Genomic DNA, 11,537 nt, shown 5'->3' with positions numbered 1-11,537 from the left:
AAGCCCCAAGCACTCAACACCAGCCCATAAAAGCAGCTGTCGGGGCTGACCCCTGAAAAGCCACAGGAGCAGGGCTGCCCAAGGCCTTAGGAACCCACTCCTTGAACCAGTGGACTCTGGATGTGAGACATGGAGTCAAAGGAGATTATTTTGGAGCTTTAAGATTGAATGACTGTCTGATGGGTTTCAGGCTTCTGTGGGGCCTGTAGCCCCTTTCTTTTGGCTGATTTCTCCCTTTTGGAATGGGAGTATTTACCCAATACTTGTACTCCCATTGTATCTTAGGAGTAACTGACTTGTTTTTGATTTTACAGGCTCAGAGGTGGAAGGGATTAGCCTTGTCTCGGATGAGACCTTGGACTTTTGATTTAATGTTGAATTAAGAATCTGGAGATTGTTGGGAAGGCAATATTGTATTTTTCAATGTGAGAAGGACATGAGATTTGAGAGGGGCCCGGGGTGGAATGATATGGTTTGGATCTGTGTTCCCACCCAAATCTCTTGTTCTATTGTCATTCCCATTGTTGGAGGCGGAGCCTGGTGGGAGGCGGAGCATTGTTGGAGGCGGAGCCTGTGGGAGGCGGAGCATTGTTGGAGGCGGAGCTTGGTGGGAGGCAGAGCATTGTTGGAGGCGGAGCTTGGTGGGAGGCGGAGCATTGTTGGAGGTGGAGCCTGGGGGTGGATCCGTCATGAATGGCTTAACACCATCCCCTTTGTGCTGTCTCATGATAGAATTTTTGCGAGATCTTGTTTAAAAGTGTGTGGCACCTCCCGCCTTTCTCTCTTTCTCTCCTGCTCAGGCCATAGGAGGTGCCACCTCCCCCTTCACCTTCCACCTAGACTGTAAGTTTCCCAAGGCCTCCGCAGGAGCCAAGCAGATGCTGCCTTGCTTCCTGTACAACCTGAAGAACAGTGAGCCAATTAAACCTCTTTCCTTATAAACTACCCAGTCTCAGGTATTTCTTTACAGCAGTATGAGAACAAACTAATAGACAACCCCAGCAGAGGCAGTAGCATATAATGTATTTGAGAAGAAGGAATATATATGCACACAGAGCACAAAACACACCAGTCTATGATCTTGGACCACTAAGCCTGGGATAAAATAGCCTCTTTCAGATATTTTTACCATTTCAGTTCCATGAGAAAAGTGTGTGAGGAGAATATATTACTGAAAAATGTCCAGAATTACTAAATTAATAAGGTAGTGCAACCCTGAACTTAACTCAGAAAATAGGATAATAGACCCTTTTAAATCAAACCAATTTTATTGTTTTTCTTTAACAATTACATGTATGAGATCAATCTCGATTAGATGATTGTAATAAAAATGGAATAGAACTTTACTCTTGAGGAAATTAATACGTGTTAGGATTTAAAGATGCTTTAAATAAAACATAAATAGAAACAATTTTTATGTGGTATTTCATATCTTTTAGAAGGCATTCTACTGAGAATTATTTGTAGACTTTTAGAGGAAAAAGTGGTGGTCTTAGAGACTATCTTGCCCAGTGCTTCATTTTAGAGGTGAAAGAAATGAATGCCCCAAATCGTATGAGTTAGTAGAAGAGTTAGGCCCAGAAATGACTCAGCAATGCTTACAACTCTGCTCTGTATTTATCTCTGCACCCCATTAGTAAAAAAAATTTAAGCATATACCTTCTATATATGTGTTTGTATATTTATTTGTAACTTAATATATACATAATTAATATTATATGATTGGTATAAAATGTATACAAAAGTTGAAATGTAAAAGGGCATTTACAGGGCTTCCAATTCTGGATAACATGGAATAGATGTATTTCTCTTTATTCCTCCTGCTAAGTATAGCTACAAACTCTGGACATAATAGAAATACAGGGGACTCTGAAAAGTGAAGAGAAGAAGAAAGACTGACTAGAGATCTTGACACCCATAGAATAACATAGAAGTATATTCCCTGTGTTTTCTTATTGCCTCATATATCTTAGATGAGTGCTGGAGAACCCTGCAACCTGAAAACACTAACAGATGCAAACAAAGGAGTGCTAAGAAAATCCTGCTTTCTCTACTTTCTCTAGGATGGGAAGGGGCAGCCAAACAGGCAAAAACTTTGAGAGGATGACTTCAACCTAACGCCATGGAAAAAACTGACCCAAAGCCCCAGAGGGAAAACTATACTTCAGACCCTCATCACCCCTCAATAAGAGAAAACCCTCCCTGCCCCAGGCACACACATACAATACCCATCACCCTGCCCCTGGAGCAGTATCATTGAAAGACTATTAGCCAGTCTGGACTTTGAGTTCTGCCAGGTATCAACAATCTCCTATCAGTAGAGAGCACTTGGTAAACCCAGACTTCCAACCCATCCCAGCCATAATAAGACATTCCATCCCCTATTACTGAAGTGATGTCAGCAGAGGCCTAGTGAGGGGCCTGAAATTCCATACCCATCCAGCAATGAATTACACCTCCCTATTAAAATGGCAATGGAAACTGAGTGGGGAATTGGACTTCCCCTACAACCTGGTAGTAATAAGATGGTACCTGCCATACTCTTCTGGCACAGTGTCAAGGGAATCTTGCTAAAACAGAAGATGCAAATAAAACCCTAATGATCCTAAAACAATATCAAAAATGTCTAGAACACAGTCAAAAGTACTGTCACATGAAGAACAAGGAAATCCTAACTTGAATGAGAAAAGATAGTTAACAGATACCACTACCTAGATGTCAAAGATGTTGATATTATCTGACAGTTATTTTAACTCAGATATTATAAAAAGACCAATAAACAATTAGAAATATGCTTGAAACAAATGAAAAAATAGACTCAAAAATAAACAGAAAGCTTTAGCAAAAAAAGGCATTTTGGCGGAAAAAAAAAAAATTTCAGAACTGAAAAAAGTAATAACTGAATATCCAGTAAAAATCTCACCAAATTGACTCAACAGACTAAAAAAGACAAAAGAATCTATGGACTTGATGATAGAACAATGGAAGTCACCAGTCTGAACAAGAGAAAAACTAGACTGAAACAGACAAAAAAATGGACAGAGCTTAAGGTCTCATTGAGATGACAAAAAGGTTTGCCATTCATGATATTAGAGTCCCACAGAGAAGAAAGAGGGCATATTCAAATAATTAATAGCTAAACATTTCTATAATTTGACAAAATACGTAAACCTACAAATTCAAGTAGTTGAACAAACCATAACAGGATAAACCAAAGGCATTCCATACCAAGTTACATCAGAATCAAACTTCTGAAAACTAAAGGAAAATATCTTAAAAAGAGTGAGAAAGAAATAACACCTCACCTGTAGAAGAAAAATAATTCCAATGAAAGTGAGTTTCTCATGAGAATCCATGAAGGCTAGAAGGAAGCTGCGCAATATCGTTCAATGCAGAAGGAAAAAAATCTCTCAACCCAAAATTCTATATCCAGTCAAAATATCCTTTAAGAATAAAGGAAAAATCAAGACATTCTCAGTTGGAAGAAAACTAACCAGAATTTGTTCTCTAGATGACCTACCCTAAAAAAAGAGCTAAAGGAAATTATTGAAACAGAAAGAAAATAATAAAAGAAGGGAACCTGGAACATAGATAAGGAAGAAATAACAATAGAAAAAGTAAATACACAGGAAATACAATAAACTTTCTGCTCTTGAATTTTTAAAATAATATCTGATGGTTGAAAGACAATTGTAACATTCTTGTTATGATGTGGTTCTCAATGTATGTAGAGAAAATAGTTTATGCAGTTTTGTTATCAACAGGGGAGCCAAGGGGACTTAAGGAGATGTAAGGTTTCTATGCTTCATTCAAATGGATAAAAATTTGTTACCAGAATACTATAATAAGTTATGTATGTATAATATGAAATCTAAAGCAACCATTAAAAAACTATACAAATATACAATAAAGTATTTTACAGGTAAATTAGAATTACTTTTTAAAATGCTCAAATAGCACATAGGAAAGCAGAAAAATATAGAAAAGGAAAACAGAGGGGATTAACAGAAAAATAAAATATAAAATAGTAGACATAAGCCCTAATATGTTAATAATTACATTAAATATACATGGTCTAAATATATTAATTAAAAGACAGAGATTATCAGAGTGGATTAAAATTATTACCTAATATAGGTTAACTCTAAGAAATGCATTTCACATATAAACATATAGGAAAATTGAAAGTAAAACAATAGAAAAAGAGATACCATGCAAACATTAATGAAAAGAAAAGATGAATGTTTATGTTAATATTAGGTGAATTCGACTTCAGATTGAGAAAAGTTACCAGGGACAAAGGAGAACATTAAATAACTAATGAAAGGGTCAGTCCACCAAGAAGACATAGCAATCCTAAATGTATATGTCCCAAACAGCAAAACTGCAAAATAAATGAACAAAAAGAAAAAAAAAGAACCTGAAAGACACGAAAGAAGAAATAGACAAACTCACACTTACAGTTGTAGATGTCAATATCCATCTCTTAATAATTAATAGAATAGACAGAAAATCAGCAAGTATATTAAAAAAACCATCAGCCAACAACATCAAATTCACACTCATAGAACACAAACTTCATCCAACAACAGCAGAATAAACATTCTTTTCAAATATTCATACAGCATTTACCAAGATATATCATATCCTGGGCCATAGAACAAATGTCAACAAACATAAAAGAATTAAAGGCATACAGTGTATTCTCTGATACAATGAAATCAAACTGTAAGCCAATTATGAAACAGTAACAGGACAAGCTAAAAACACTTGGAAGCTAAACAATGCACTACTTTTTTGTTGTTGTTGTTGTTTTTGTTTTTGTTTTTTTGTGATGGAGTTTCGCTCTCATTGTCCAGGCTGGAGTGCAATGGCACGATCCTGGCTCACTGCAACCTCCGCCTCCCAGGTTCCAGCGATTCTCCTACTTCAGCCTCCCAAGTAGCTGGGATTACAGGTGCACACCCCCACGTCCAGCTAATTTTTTGTGTTTTTAGTAGAGATGGGGTTTCACCATGTTGGCCAGATGGGTCTTGAACTTCGGACCTCAGGTGATCCAACTGCCTCAGCCTCCCAAAATGCTGGGATTACAGGCGTAAGCCACCATGCCTGGCCTAAAACAGCACACTTTTAAATAAACAATGAGCCCAAGAGGTAGTCTTAGGGAAATAAATACATTGAACCAAATGAAAATAAAAATACAACATATAAAAATTTGTGGGATGCAGCTAAAGGAATGCTGAGAGGGAAATTTATTGCACTAAAGGCATATATTATAGAAGAGAGAAATATCAAATCAATAATCTAAGATTCCACCTCAAAAAACAAGAAGAAAATAAACCCAAAGCAAGCAGAAGGAAAGAAACAATAAAGAGTAGAAAGTAAAGTTGAAAATGAAAAGTAGAGAAAATCAATGAAATAAAAATGGGCTCTTTTAAAAGTTCAATAAAATTGACAAATCTCTAGCAAGGGTGACAAAGAAAAAGAGAAAAGACACAAAATTTTGATATCAGGAATGAAGCAGGGACTATCACTACAGACTCTGACGATGCCAAAATGATAAGAAGAGGATACCATAAATAGCTCTACACATATAAATTTGACAACTCAGATGAAAAGGAGCAATTTTTTGAAAAGCACAAATACTACAACTTACCCAATATAAATATAATATAACCCAATATAACTGAATAGCCCTGTAACTACTAAGGACATTAAATCTATAATAACGTTCTTAGACATGACACCAAAAGCATGATTCATAACAATAAATACAACCTCATCAAAATTAAAAGTGTTATTAAGGAAAATACCTTGTTAAACAAGGATGGAAAGACAAATTACAGCCTGGGAAAAAACATTGACAAACTGCATCTCTGATAAAGGACACAAATATAGAACACAATTTTCTTTTAGAAAAAAAAAAAACCTCTTAACTTTAATAATAAAGAACCAGTCCAATAAGGAAATAGGCAACCAGACACAAAAATCTATCTCATAAAACAGAATAAATAGGTGGCAAAGAAACACGTGAAAGATGTTTCAGCATCACTAACCATTAGAATATGCAAATAAAGTACACAATGAGATATCACTACACAACAATCAGAATGGCTATAACAAAAAAGTAGTGACAATATTAAATGCTAGCAAGGATGCAGAGAAACTGAATCTTTCATACACTGTTGGTGGAAATGTAAAATGCCACAATCACTCTGGAAAATATTTTGGTAGTATCTTTAAAAAACTAAATATATATTTACAATTCAATCCAGCAACCTTCTGCCTGGACACTTATCCCCCAGAAATGAAAACATACATGAATGTCCATAGCAACTTTATTTGTAATAGACCCAAATTAAAAACAACTCGAATTTCCTTCAATAGGTGGACAGCTAAACAAATTCTGGTAAATCTGTACCATGTAATACTATTCATTAATAAAAAGCAACAAGCTGTTAATACATGCAACAAATTTCTGAGTTTGTTAATATATTTTTCAACATGAGAAACTTGGTTCCCATCACTCTAAATATTTTTACTTATTTGCTCAGTTTACTTAGTCTTTCAATATAACCAATCTCTTAGTAAGACTGACTGTGTCCTTCACTTCTGTTTCTGAAAGTGCCACCAGAAGAACTTTCTTTTGCAATTCTTCTAGAGAAGTTTTGCTAGCTGCATTTGAATTATCTTAGTCTTCTTGCACCTGAGACTGTTTTAATTTTACCTTAATTCCCAAAGAGTATTTTCACTAGATATAGAATTCTAGCTTGACAGGTGAGACAGTGAGAGTCAGTGCTCCAATTCTGTATGGTTGGTGTCAGTGGAACCCAGCAAGAAGCTGAGCATAAACACCCACCACCCTCAGGCTACAGCTCACCAGGGAATTGCCCTCTAAAAGAAAGGATAGTAAAAGGGTCCAGAGTCTTATAATACAATGTCCAAAATATCCAGGAAACAATAGAAAAATCACTTCTCATACCAGGAGCCAGGAAAATCACAACATGAATGAGGAAAAACAGCCAATGGATTCTAAAATGGAGAAGAATCAGATGTCGGAATTGACAAGAATTTTAAAGCAACCATTATAAAAATGTCTCAACAAGCCATTAAAACTTTTCTTGGGATAAATGAAAAGATAGAAAATTAGAAAATAAATAAAAGTTCTGTTAAAAAAAAAACCAACCAAATGGAGATTATAGAACTGAAAAATAAAATAACAGAAAAAAACAACTAACTTTATGGCCCAATAGTAGAGTGGAAACAACCAAACATAGAATCAGTAAATTGAAGACAGATCAATAGAATTTATACAATCTGAAAAACAAAGCAAAATATACTTTCAAAACTGAACAAAGTTTCAGGCTAATGGGACAATATAAAGAGCTACTGTTTGTTTCACCAGAGTTCTAGAAGGGGAAGAGAAAAAATGAGACCAACGAAGTATTCAAAGAAAAAATGGCTGAAAATGTCCCAAACTTTGTAAAACACATAAACCTACAGATTCAAGAAGCTTATCTCACAGAAATGAAACCCAAATAGAATAAACCTCAAAAATTTCATACCAAGATATGTTATAATTAAACTTCTGAAATGTAAAGGAAAAGAAAGTAACCAGAGGGAATCGATGATAGGGGAAAAACAAGTCAAACAACAATAGATTTTTCATCAGAAACCACAGAGGCCAGAAAGAAGCAGCACATTTTAAAATAATGAAAGAAAATAGTGGTCAATTGAGAATTCTTATCTGGTGAAAATATCATTCAGTAATGACGAGTGAATAGGGACATTCTCAGAAAAAATAAAACTAATAGAATTCATTTCCAAGGAATCTGCCCTTGAAGCGTGGGCAAAAGGAGTTCTCTAAAGAGAAAGGAAATTATAACAGAAGACTCAAAACCTCAGAAAAGAAAGAACTTCCAGAAAGAAAGAATGTGTAAAAATAAGGGTCAATATAATAGACTAGATTACTTCCGTGGGTTTCTTAAATCATATCTTATGGTTGAGGCAAAAATCATAATACTATCTGATGTAGTACTTGATATATATAAAGGAAATACTTGAGGCAACTATATTTTAAAAGCAGGGAGGGAGGGTAAAAGGTCCTAAATGAAACTAAGCCTTCTACACATCACTTAAACTGGTAAAATGTCAATTACAATACATTATGATAACTTGTATATGCATATTGTATTACCTAGAGCAGTAACTAAGAAATTATACAAAACAATAAAAAATCTAAATAAATAGAGATGGAGTACTCTACTTTTTGTCAGAAGGGACAGCAATCTCACCTTGCAAAGGAACGCACACACTAACATGGAGAGAACTATTACCATATTTTGCAATTTGCACAATTATCAAACAAGTTATCATTGTGGGTAACTAGAATTTAATCTGGAAAAAACATGCTTCTTATATTTATTCCACCATAGGGATGAAGGAACTGTGGTGTTTTTACATTAACTCCCGTCATTCATTAATTGAAAGCTGCTCCCAAATGGATGTTAATTCTGGCATTACTTAGGCAAATTCAGCATGCTTTGTGTTCAGGCAGAGTGGCCTCTAATGTTGAGAGAAAGCCCACAGGGAAGAGATGCAGATATTGACAAGTAGAAGTTGGATGATGATATTGTTCGGCTCTGTGCCCCCACCAAAATCTCTTCTCAAATTGTAATCCTCAGGTGTTGAGGGAGGGACCTGGTGAGAGGTGATTGGTTCATGGGGGCTGTTTCCCCCATGCTGTTCTCTTGACAAGAGTTTTCACAAGATCTGATGGTTTAAAAGTGTTTGGCAGTACCCTCCCCACTCCCGCCACCCTCCTGCTACCATGTAAGACGTGCCTTGGCTTCCCCTTCACCTTCTGCCATGATTGTTAGTTTCCTGAGACCTTCCAAACCATGGAGAATTGTGAGTCAATTAAACTTCTTTTCTTTGTAAATAACTCAGTCTCAGGTAGTTCTTTATAGCAGTGTGAAAATAGACTAATACAGACGGTATACACGGAAATGGTGAAACCCAAGGGAATATAGGGAGTGGGAGTGCTGACAGCATCCGCCTTAGTAGGTTTTTGGTTTTATAAGTGATAGTGGTGGTGGTACAATTTACTGAGTTAACAAGCACAAGAAGACAAAGTTGGCAGGGAGGTATAAGAATCTGAGTATGATGAATTTACACTTTTAACACATTTGATTAGCTATATAGTTCTGAAGAAGAAAGAAGAGTATTCTTCCAGTACTGAACCTTAAGAAAATTATTTTTTAAATTAAATCTCGAGGTTTATTGTTTATTTATTTATTTATTTATTTATTTATTTTGAGATGGAGTCTCGCTGTGTTGTCCAGGCTGGAATGCAGTGGCGTGATCTCGGCTCACTGCAAGTTCTGCCTCCTGGGTTCACACCGTTCTCCTGCCTCAGCTTCCTTAGTAGCTGGGACTACAGGCTCCCACCACCACGTCTGGCTAATTTTTTCTATTTTTAGTGGAGACGGGGGTTTCACCGTGTTAGCCAGGATGGTCTTGATCTCCTGACCTAGTGATCCACCCGCCTCGGCCTCCCAAAGTGCTGGGATTACAGGTATGAGCCACTGTGCCTGGCCCTTAAGGTTTCTTATAAAGTTTTTTGACATTAATTATTTTTTGACATTAATTATTTGACATAATAATAATGTCAAAAACTTTTTTTTTTTTTTTTTTTGAGATGGAGTCTCATTCTATTGCCCAAGTTGGAGTGCAGTGGTGCAATCTCGGCTCACTGCAACCTCTGCTTCCCAGATTCAAGCAATTTTCCTGCCTCAGCCTACCGAATAGCTGGGATTACAGATGTGCAACATCACGCCCAGCTAGTTTTTATATTTTTAGTAGAGACAGGGTTTTGCCATATTGGCCAAGCTGGTCTCAAACTCCTGACCTCAAGTGATTCTCCCACCTCGGCCTCCCAAAGTGCTGGGATTACAGGCGTGAGCCACTGCACCTGGCCTTATTATGTTCTAATGAATAAAAGGACTGCTATGTTCAGCTTTCTCCATTTATGAACAATATATACAAAATATATATATATGCATATGTGTGTGCACACACATACAGGTATAGTCTCTGTGGAATGTGTAGATTTTCCAGTCATGTTGAATTCGTTATAAATATGATCAAATAAACCATGCTCAAAAAATACATACATCCTCTATTTATATTTTAATGACGAACTGTATATCTTAAATTGGTAACTCATACAGATTAAAATTAATAATGATAAATTTGTTGATTCAATTGTCACCTAGAAGTTTTCTTCAAATATAAAGTCTGAAAGACAAGAGTGATATAATCAAATGTCAATTATGTCTGCAGACTCTGTAGTTGTAGTTTACAATATTACATCTTGAATCTAGATGTTTCTTACTAAAATTATAGTTATGGTTACCTTGCTAAAAGTATGATACCACTTATTTAAGAACCATTTCTATGTTACAAATATATGAGATAAAGGCAGGTATAATTATTTAAAAATTTTCACAAGTTTTATGAAATATTTTAAACACAGTAGCCACATGTAGTATACATTTGTCATTTTTGGCTGCACATCTTTTGAAAACCCACCTGCATTTTTGTATTTACCACAAGATAAATTCTGTTTTCTTAAGATACAATTTTAAAACTGCATTTCCCAGCTTTTCTTGTGCCCAGAATTACAGGTGGGGACCAGTTTCCAGTAGTCATTTCCACCTACATATGTCTTCAATTTGGAAGTGATCAAGTAGGAAAAAGCTCTGGCAGAGCCACTTTTTTTTTCTGGTGGCTGTGGAGTTGGCAGTGTCATAGGTTGCTTCTCCCTTGGGACTGTTTTTGAAGCAATTCAGAAATTGGCAATAGACTAGGGATATTGTTCTGGTGAACTTAGCCTGTTTATTACCCTAGCACAATCAATGAGTATACATGCTACCTAGTATCTTTAATAAATATCTATTCTGCTTAATCTGGGTGGAATGAATGTGTTTCCTTGCAACTAAGGTTATTTAATAGAATAATTTGTACTAAAAGTGCAAGGAACCCTCAAGGAAATAAGTATCTGGGATTCATTATCTGGCAGGTTGGATTTGAAAGCTCTGAGAATACAATTAGTTCTAGAGAAAAGAGCACTGGCACCCATGGCATACTAAAATGAAACACTTGCTTATATTTATCATCTGTGCTCTTGGTTACCTGGAATAATGTTATTATAGAAGGCAAGGAAGTAGGAGAGCTTATGCTTAGAAAAGTACAATGGGCATGAAGAACATAAGAGCTATAGGGTGACTTGGCTACTTCTAAATGTGCTTAAGCTTTGAAAGAAAGGAAACAACACCTTAAAGTTTTAAATTCTCAGCTCAACATAATAAAAAAGCCAGGGCGATAAAATGATTACCCTAAAATTAGCTCTCCTCTCTGTATGGCTGATGAAACTGAAAATTAAATGCACAGTCTAATGCAGTGGTTTCTCAATTACATCAGTTGAATTCTAATGATACCATGACTCTTACTGAAAGTTAAGACACTTCCATGGA

General features: G+C 35.9%; 1 long non-coding RNA gene across 2 annotated transcripts in view; it reads left to right on the top strand.

Moving 5' to 3' along the window:
* The first annotated feature begins 219 nt into the window (after positions 1–219).
* The window catches only part of LOC105477917 (uncharacterized), a 106,061-nt gene continuing 94,743 nt past the window's right edge, over positions 220–11,537 (top strand). Inside the window, exon 1 of one of the 2 annotated variants that reach the window (XR_011625970.1) lies at positions 220–912. This is a non-coding gene — a long non-coding RNA (uncharacterized lncRNA). Of the gene's footprint in view, positions 957–11,537 lie in introns of both variants that reach the window. The other variant, XR_985016.2, reaches the window with a different exon arrangement.

Source organism: Macaca nemestrina, chromosome 7 (assembly GCF_043159975.1).
Source record: "Macaca nemestrina isolate mMacNem1 chromosome 7, mMacNem.hap1, whole genome shotgun sequence".
Taxonomy (NCBI): Eukaryota; Metazoa; Chordata; class Mammalia; order Primates; family Cercopithecidae; genus Macaca; species Macaca nemestrina.
Note: the sequence above shows the minus strand (reverse complement) of the source record. Positions and strands in the feature narration are given on the sequence as shown.